The 9,549-nt window shown below is 43.8% G+C and overlaps 1 protein-coding gene across 1 annotated transcript in view; it reads left to right on the top strand.

Moving 5' to 3' along the window:
- Nucleotides 1–11: 11 nt before the first annotated feature.
- The window catches only part of LOC143330439 (polyprenol dehydrogenase), a 43,085-nt gene continuing 33,547 nt past the window's right edge, over nucleotides 12–9,549 (top strand). Inside the window, exon 1 of the mRNA XM_076747046.1 lies at nucleotides 12–663. The gene's annotated coding sequence lies outside the window, so the exon portion shown is untranslated. The remainder of the gene's footprint in view (nucleotides 664–9,549) is intronic.

The following is a 9,549-nucleotide window of genomic DNA, read 5'->3' as shown; positions in this document are numbered from 1 at the left end:
AGAATCGTCTCTCTTGGCTTCAAACCAAAACCTCCACCTGCTGAATTTCATCAGGTTTTTTTTTTATTTTTTTTTTTTGTGTGTGTAGCGCAACCTTCTTTGAACGGACCACGGCTGTTATCACTCCTGTCTACCCTGTCTGTCTCTTCTCATGTGCGACGGGCAGCCAGAGAGAGTGGATCTGGGGACAGACAGCCCAATCCCGCGCCGCTTCGAGCAAGGGAAGCCCCCCACGCGTTGCGCGCCTGGATCGCCGGTATAAATTCGCGTCGCGGAGTGCGTGTGCATGTGCGTCAGGCTCTTAATGTGTGTGTTCGCGCGCGACAAAGCCCCGGGCTCCGTCCTCAACAGTTGCTACCGGAGCGGCGGAGAGGAGAGGTGGAGAGCGAGAGAGACAGCAGACTGAGGACGGACGGACGCGGAGCCCCACGCCGCTCTGCCCGGCTCTGCTCCTGACATGCAGTCGCTCATCTCTCCGGTGACCAAGGCCATCCTAGTAGCGCTCTTCATCTTCGCCATACTCCTCATCCTCTATGTGATCCTTTGGTACATTTGCAGAGACGTGGACTGCGACCACGGCATTTGAGGATTCCGTTAAAACGGGAATAACGGGAATTTCGCAATGGGGCGCACAGAGGAGCCCGCAGAGCCCAGGGTCATCCCGTAAGTCTACTGTCTTCCTTTTGTCTTGTCTTTCTTTTTGTGTACGCGTGTTTCTAGGTTAACTGTGTGTGTGTGTGTGTGTGTGTGTGTGTGTGTGTGTGTGTGTGTGTGTGTGTGTTCGCGTGTGTGTGCTTGCGCTCATGTGTATGAGCGCGCGTGCACTTTCATTCTTGTCGTGCGTAATGTTAAATGCGCTCTGGTTAGAAGGTGATGGCCGAAGTGCGTCTCCACCGGCACCGGCACCGGTATCCCAAACCCCAAATGAGCAGAGCCCCAAATTCCTTTCTGTTCAACTTGACAGCAGCCATCCATCATTGGTGGCTTCTGTACTACAGACCCGGTGCTGTTACTGATAGTGAATTCTCAAAGGTGACACAATGTCATCAGGAGGATATCGAACTGGTGTCAAGCGGAAGACGGCGCGGGCGCGCGTGTGTGGGCTCTAATGGAGTATGAAGACCGCCGGTGACATTGCGGTAAACGGCGTGGGTGTCCCTTAAGGTCAAGAACAACAGTGTTTACATCAGGTTGCCAATATTGTTGCCCCCCCTCCTCCTTCCGTATCTGCAGCATTAGTTCATGTTCAGTTCATCTTGGTCTCTGAGGATGCTTCCACATTGGCATTTTACATCCAACGAGATAACAGGATTATCTCTATTGGCTCCTGTGCGCCTTTTACCTAATCTGCCTTGTGCCATGTTTTGGACTCCTTATCATGAATACCCCGCTAATGCCTTTACGCATAGCGCATTCATTCCCGCCTTGACACCAGAGAGCTTGTTCAACATGCTATGTCCAATCTTAGTTCAGGTAGATGCTCTTATATTTACTTTTTGCATACACACACACACACACACACACACACACACACACACACACACACAGACGCACTATCAGCCGCGCTTAATGACGGACTTATCAATATTGCAGGCACGTTGGCCCCCAATGCCTACATGCTGTCACATGGCCTATAAAGCTATTTAGCATTTGCGGTATGATTGCCATTTTTCATTTGTTTCATGTGAGTCCAAAACATTTTATTTTCATCTCCAGCAACCCTGAACCAAGGAAAATCCACAAACTGTGCGAGTTTTAAAGTGGGTAATGTGAAGGACACACCAAGGACATGTTGCCTTTTAAAGATTTTTAGGACATTTAAGCAGGAATGTAGAGAGGGACATGCCAAAACCCAGTTTATTTCCTCCTTTCTTTGCACAAAAGAGTTTATTCATCCTTTACATTCAACTGAAGCCTCACGATAGAAATTTATGTTACACATCCTTAAGTAAAACGAGGGTGGCCTTTTTAGAGGGAGGCAAAAGGGTGACTCAGTCCCTTATAAAATATAACATGTTGGTGATTGCTGAACGATAATCACCGAGTGCAGCTCACGCGGTACTTTAGCCACCTTTTTATGGACGCCATATCAACATTTTCCCCTATGAACACTCAGAGGATTTAAACAGCCAACCGTCTACCCCAACTCGCCGAGAAAGTGCGAGTTCAAGCTTAAAATTTTTAAACCCTCTTATTTTGAGCTATGGGCCCCACACTCTTGTATTTAAAAATCCATAAGCAGCCTAAATTCTGGATGCAGCCAGGAGGAAGAAACCCTGCAGCCTCCTAAACTATTGTGTGTACTCCCCTGCAGAGAGAGAGAGAGTCTGGTGGGATGGCAGATGCCCTCTTTGACCGGACTACAAAATGTTTCCTGTCAGCCATGAGAAGATATGCAACTAGCCTGTGTCTCCCCTCAACACACACACACACACACACACACACACACACACACACACACACACACACACAGATGGTAAATGACAGTTCAGACTCTATCGGCTGCAGTAATGACAGAGAGAGAGAGAGAGACAGAGAGCAAAAAAGGTATATGACAACTGCTTCAACTCTTGGTGTCTGTCTGTTTAAACCAGTGCCCTGGATTGTCTGTGTGTGTGTGCGTGTGTGTGTGTCTGTGTGTGCGTTAAGGTGTAAAGAAGGGAATAAGCTGTGTTTGAGCCATTGTGTATGTTTGTGCAGTTTGTTAAAGAAGAGAGGCTGCATGTGTGCACGTGTGTGTGTAGTGTGTGTGTACGTACGTGCGTGTGTGTGTGTGTGTGTGTGTGTGTGTGTGTGTGTGCATGCATGTTAGCGTGGGAGGGGGTTAAACACTGACATGCTCCAGAATGACAGATGAAAAAAAAAAAGTGGAGCAGGAAAGGCTCAGCGGGACTCAGCATGGGAGAATGGGAGACAGGTGTATGTCTGTGTGTGTGTGCGTGTGTGTGTGTGTGTGTGTGTGTGTGTGTGTGCGTGCGCGTGCCTTTGCATGCATACATCAGCATGACATTCACTAAAGTTTATTGAAGATGTGTTGCTCTGTTAAATCCATGTGTAAAGTGTAATATGGCAGTAATGGTTTATGTGGTGTGTGTTTCAGACCTAACAAGTTAATGAAAGAACAACACACCTTAAGGACTGCGTCAAAATGAGAAAAAAGTGAATTTACCTCACTCTTTCCAAGTATTTCTTCTGGTTTAGCCTTTTTCATCTTAAGTCATGTGTGTGATACAGGAAATTTAGCCCACAGACACAGCATATTAGTACTAGTTGTGATGCTATGAGGCGCTGACTGGAGGGCTCCTTACAGAATGCTTGAATGTTAATACACCTTGATAGATCCAAGCTAAATTGACGTTGAAGTCATTAAATATTTAGGGGTAAAAGTAAATTATTGAAGCTTGAGGTGGTGAAGAAGGGATTTGTTAACCTATTCTGGCCTGAGAATCTTCATAAACAATATATGACAAAGTCTGTGTGTGTGTGTGTGTTGCCGTCAGCCATTCATGCCCACAAAAAACCTTGTACTGCAAACAGTAGTTAGAGCCGCATGCTGATGAATTCTGCAGCTCTGTACAGTACTGCCTTCATACATATAGAAATAATCAGAGACGTCTCCCATCCTCAAACTGTAAATGTGACTCTAAAGGTCAGCGTTTTCCGTCTGGGTTGCTGAGATGTGGCGTTTAAGGTCACGGAGCAGAAGCTGCATCAACAACTGATGTTAAAAGCAACACGTTTAAATGAAGCTATTGTTTGGCGTTCACTGTGAATAATTCATACTTTTGTATATTTCCATTTTCAATATTTGTCATTCAAGTGTAAAACAGCTGCAAATACAATTTAACACGCTGCTGATTCATTTAGCTACAAATGTTGCACACCACCATTACATAACAAGAGCAAATACACAACTTAGCCGCTAAATTAATTAAAATATCATATATATGTCTAATGAAAAATGCCTTCTCTTCACTGACTTACCAAAAAAAACAACTCAGATTGAACCTACGAGTCGCAGCATTTAGAATGGCTGCTGTTGATACGTAAATAATATACGTGTAAGCTGTTTTGTTCCTTGGAGGTCAGAGGTCATGGTTGACCACAGAATGCCACTGCAAGCCAGAGAGTGAGCGTCTTTCTCAAGGACACTTCAGCTGGAGTGGATACTTTATGGTACAAGGACTTTAACATGACGTGCTGAGCTACGTGCTGAGCTGCACAGTGAGCTCCGTATGTGATGTTACAGCCATTTAAATAGTGTTAAATAATAGTGAAACAATGCTGAAGTATGCATTGGAATGGTTGCATTTCCCTGAGTGATACTCAGCTTTTCACCCATGATGATCGACAGGAAATACACTCTCATATTTGACATTGCTCAAAATGATAGATCTCCTTTGCACGATTTGGATAGTCTAATGGGTAATTTAAGATTTTAGGACCATAAATTTAATGTTATGCTAATGAGGAGTCAATATCCTACATATATTTGCTGTTTGTTCCTGCTGAAATGAAAACATTGCTGCTGTCACATCAGCCTGGTCTTCTACAGGAGTGTTTCTCATCCTTTTTCCTTAATGGACCCCTTTTCTGTCACTGAGTAACGTGACATATTTTATGCATATTTCATATTATATTCAATGCATAACAATAACGGTACAGAACAACTGATAAACTGAACAATTAACCCAAACAGTGGATGCAGTAACTGCAGGGAGTTTGTGTAAAAGGAGTGATTTGGATGAATTTTGAGCCGATTATTTCCTGTGAATATTGCATCAGAGGAGAGTTTTCTTGGTTTTTTTTTTTTTTTTTTTGGAACCTTTTGCCCAATTCTCTGTCTGTATTAAATATTTTCTTTATTTCTAAAAATCCTACATACATAATAGGCTTCTTTTTGACGAAGTCAGTGTTTTCTTACCCCTGAAACTTGTCTACTGTCAACTTATTTGATAAAACCTGGAATGTGAATTCTAAAATGAGATGTTTAAGCTGGAAAATAACTTAAGGATGTTTTGTGAAATGTTAAATAGGATCTAAAATCAAATACAAAAACCCCCAGTAAATGGATTTGAATGGAAGTTACCTTATTAATATCATTGTGTGTTTGTTTCCATTTCAAAGACCCTCCAGAGACTTCATTCATTCTCCTCGACCCGAATCCTAACCCCACAGCTTCGTGGTCACTGAAGTGAATTGCATTTAATGAATTGAATCTACATTTATAAATTTTAAGCTCTGTTAAGTAGCATTATTACCTTGAGGTCATGCTTTTGATCCCGTTTGTTTGCCTGTTAGTTAGAAGTTACCGCAAATCATGTTTAATGAAATCTTGCAGGGTGTTATGGGCCAAGGATCCAGATCCAGGTCCCGGACCAGGAATTTTATGAAGGCTTTCTTAAAATTTATTATGACATCAGGTGTTTTCCAGCATTTTAACCTTCACATCGCTGCACCGGGAGATGAATCCCACGGTTGATGAAGCAGATTAAAATTTCTACACATTTTCTATGATTGACATATCTATACCGTCCAGCCACAGTGGACAGTCCACTTACTGGAGTGCAAATGATGAATTGGCTATTTTTGATTTGTGTGTCATTACAAAGTTTGTCCACAAGAGAGAAGTGACAAGTTTATTTTTCAGCTGTGCTGCACAGCATGTACCAAGGTCCCAATACTTTTACAGTGAAATTTATGGGATCACAATCAAAAGTGTTTGCATTTTCGGAAAAAAAGAAAGAAATAAAACTTTCAAATATTGAACTTCAAAAATCCCTGGACTCCACTCACCCTAACAAGTAAAGAGACAGAGGACAAACTGGTATTCTGGACAGACTTTAGCTGCTTCGATCATGTGCCACCTTTTTCTGCTTCAAATTACATATTTTTTTAGGTTGAACACACAGTTTTTCTTTCTCTGAAACACACTTGTTGTGTGTTTTTTGGATTTACTCATTCACTACCATCAGCACCGCGTGCCTGGGGCCTCCTGTTGCACCTCACCCCCTTGTCTCTCACCTCTCCTTTCCTATCAGCTCTCTCTTGCACTCTCATGAAACCCCCCTCCCAAAAAAAAAACTTAAAAAAGAACGCACCCAGAGCCTCCCTTAACCTTCCTCAAACCTTAAATTCAAAACCGAGCCCTCGAGCGGAGCCTGAAAGGAGTGACGCCTGGCTGGGATGACCTGACGTCACAAGTATGTCCTCATTCTGAAGGTCTAAAACTCAAATTGGCTCTCGGAAAGATAGAAGCGCTGGAACACTCACACACACCTCAAAGCCATAAAAATAGATTGTGAGTGACTCAGCCGTTATGTAAAGTCCATCTCTGATAGGGCCGCCTGGGGCTGTTTATGTCAGTTTAGCTTGACGGCACTGGAGCTGAGGTGACACGTGTCTGCTGTGTCCGAGCTTCGATACACACTCGCACGCATTTGCACACACACACACACACACACACACACACACACACACACACACACATACTTTTCCCAGAATATGCGTGCAAGCCTCTCACCCTCTCACTCTTCCTTTTTCTTCTTCTCAGTCTACGCTCCCCAGTGTGTGTCCCCCGATGGACAAAGATGTGATACCGTCAGCGTAATGGACTCCCTCCAGCCCAAACAGCGTACATTATTAGCATTTCAGCGCAGACTGGGAGGGAAACGCCACATTAGACATGAATCACATCTGCCACCCCTCTGGCCAGGTGGACAGTTCAATCAATACTGTTAAACATGAACAAACCGGGATCTGAATCTAGAGCGATACAGTACAGCTCGCTGTTGTCTTCAGACCTGCTCCCGTCTGTATCAGCCGCTTCTCGTAAAGCAGATGTGATTGTATCATCTGCACAGGTTTCCTATGGGAAAACATTAACCTGTGTTAATTATAATGAGACCCCCTCCCATTAACCTGGGTGTGAATGGAGACCTTTATCGTCCCATGGCGGTCGTAATGCCGGTTCAGAGGCTGCGTTTCCATCCTCACTAGAAATTCATGGGGAAACACTACAGAGTGTTTTTAAATAATTTAGCTTGAAAGTGGTCACATTTAAATATCTAAATTTAGCCGTGTTTTTTGCCACCCACTAGCCCGCACCGGTCCAGCCCCCTCCTCATCTAATGTGTGCGTTGGATGAAGTGGAGGCTCAAATGCTGCAATAATCTCACTGTCAGAGCACAAATAATCAGAGGCGGCATCCCGCTCAGATGGGTGATATCAGATTTAATTTTCTTTTACGCAATCACGCACCCAAAACCAAATGTGTGAGCGCGTCTCTGCGACTGCACGGCTGAGCCGAGGCATCGGTGTTGTCGGGTTAAACGGAGGGGTAGGCGAAGGGCTCGAAGCAAAGAAAGCAAAACACAGGCGCGCACACACAGACACACACACACACACACGCCACCTCGGAGTCTCTGTGTGCACGCAGCCCTGGAGTGAGAGACAGAGCGAGAGAAAAGCAGAGGAAGACAGAAAGTGTGAGAGCAGGAGATGTAAGGGTCTCCTCACAGTCCTGATTCAGTGACAACAGGTTTCAGATAGAAACAGAAGCACGCACACACACTGACTCACAGACTGTTAAATTAAATGTGCTAAATACTGTGTGTGTGTGTGTGTGTGTGTGTGTGTGTGTGTGTGTGTGAGTGTGTTGCACATAGTTAATGACAGACTTAATTGGTGCAAGCAAATATCCCTCCCACTGCTCCTCACTCTACATCTACTAATGGAAAGGCATCCACTCCCTGAAGACTGTGAGGGGAAATGATGTATTTGATGAACATGAGCACGCAAACACACACACACACACACACACACACACACACACACACACACACACACACACACACACACACACATTTTTGTCCCCATCATGATGAATTAATAGCATGCACAACTTGGATGCAAAATACTTAATTTTATGCGCATGAATGTGCCTACAGACGTTTGAAAATATCAAACACATGAAAAAACAGTTTCAGGAGATATTAAATGCACCACTAGACTCTATCTCTCACACACACGGGAATGAACGTACGCATCCTCCTAACTCAAGACCACAAGCTCACGTTTTGCTGGAGATTTTCTCTCTAAAAAACAAGTCACAAACAATCAATTCACCCTGATCAGGTTGATATCAGAACTAACCCTAGTTAATGATGTGACACACTGCTTTCACTCTGCTTTTAAACCAGGTTCCTCACCTCAAATGTAATTCATGTTTTGGAGATATTAGACGTTTCTAGAGCTGCTCTAACATTTTCTATCATGGACAATGAGAGCAAAGGCCAGTTCCAGTTCAGTTGTGTAAAGCTGTGTGAAGCTCACAGTGACATTACAGTAGGTGAAATAAACCAGCAGTGCAGCTATTATAATGGCTAAATAAAGTCGACAGTACCACATGCTAAAATCTTTCTAACTGATGGACAAACAGTCACATATGCAGCAGTACTGTATGCCTCTTGCATGTTAACATTCCGAGTGACTTTTACGACTCCAAAAATAAAAGTGTATTTCATCACTCTTGGGGCATTTATGGCTTTTTTGTGTCACAAATGCCTTTAAGTGAAAAACAGGGACAAAAGCTCCAGGCCGGAAGTGAATCCAGGATGTTGTTATATGGTGTGTGTGCAGTCCTCCCACTGCAAACACATTCAAAAATCTCAGGTTTCACTTTCATGTTTACAAGCTGGCCTTTGGCTTCTCTCCCCATGGAAAGCCTGTGGCGGCTGCAGCTGAGGCGAGACAACAATTACCAAATCTGTCCTCGTAGTCCACTGCCTTTTCCCACCCACGGCTCCTAGCGCACATCCGGCCATCTGTGGAGGGGGGATCTCTCACTGAATTGCCTCTCCTGAGGGTTTCGTTTTTTTCTTTTTTTTTCTTTCTTCTCTGACTTACAATCTCAGTGTTGAGTAGTTTTTCTCTGTCTTCATAGAGCACGGGTTGGAAAGCCCTTTGAGACGCTGTACGTGATGCTGGCCTTTACCAAGAATCTTGACTTCCTGTACAGAAGACGTGGAAGTACTCATCATCTCATCATCTATGTTAGATGAGAAGATCAATACCACTCCCTTGTCTGTATGGTTAATTTGTAGATAGAGCCAGCAGGTGCTCACTTTAGCTTAGAGTGAAGACTGGGATCAGGCGGGAAACAACAAGCCTGAGTCAGTATGAAGTAAAAAAAAAAAAAAAAAAATCTTATTATAGACCCTGTTCACCACAGACATTTTGACTTGTCAAATAAAGTGAAGCACAAGAGTAAATAGGCTAATACACAGTGACCAGACGTCCCCGTTTCAAGCTGTGTGTTCCAAGTCCCGACAAATATCTGTACAACACTAAAATGTCCTGGTTGTCGCCACAATTAAAATAATAATTATGACATTATACTTGTTTTTAGCACTAACATAGATGTTTATCATGTTCTGTCCCACTCATTATTACCAAAGAGCTCCAGGAGGCCTACTCCTTTCTCCATAAAGCACCCAGCAGTGAAAATGCTGCATTCATGGCGTCCGTGGTGTTTAAAGGTGTGCTTTG

This window comes from Chaetodon auriga, chromosome 13 (assembly GCF_051107435.1).
Source record: "Chaetodon auriga isolate fChaAug3 chromosome 13, fChaAug3.hap1, whole genome shotgun sequence".
NCBI lineage: Eukaryota > Metazoa > Chordata > Actinopteri > Chaetodontiformes > Chaetodontidae > Chaetodon > Chaetodon auriga.
The sequence above is the reverse complement of the archived record's forward strand: the minus strand, read 5'-3'. Positions and strand labels throughout refer to the sequence as shown.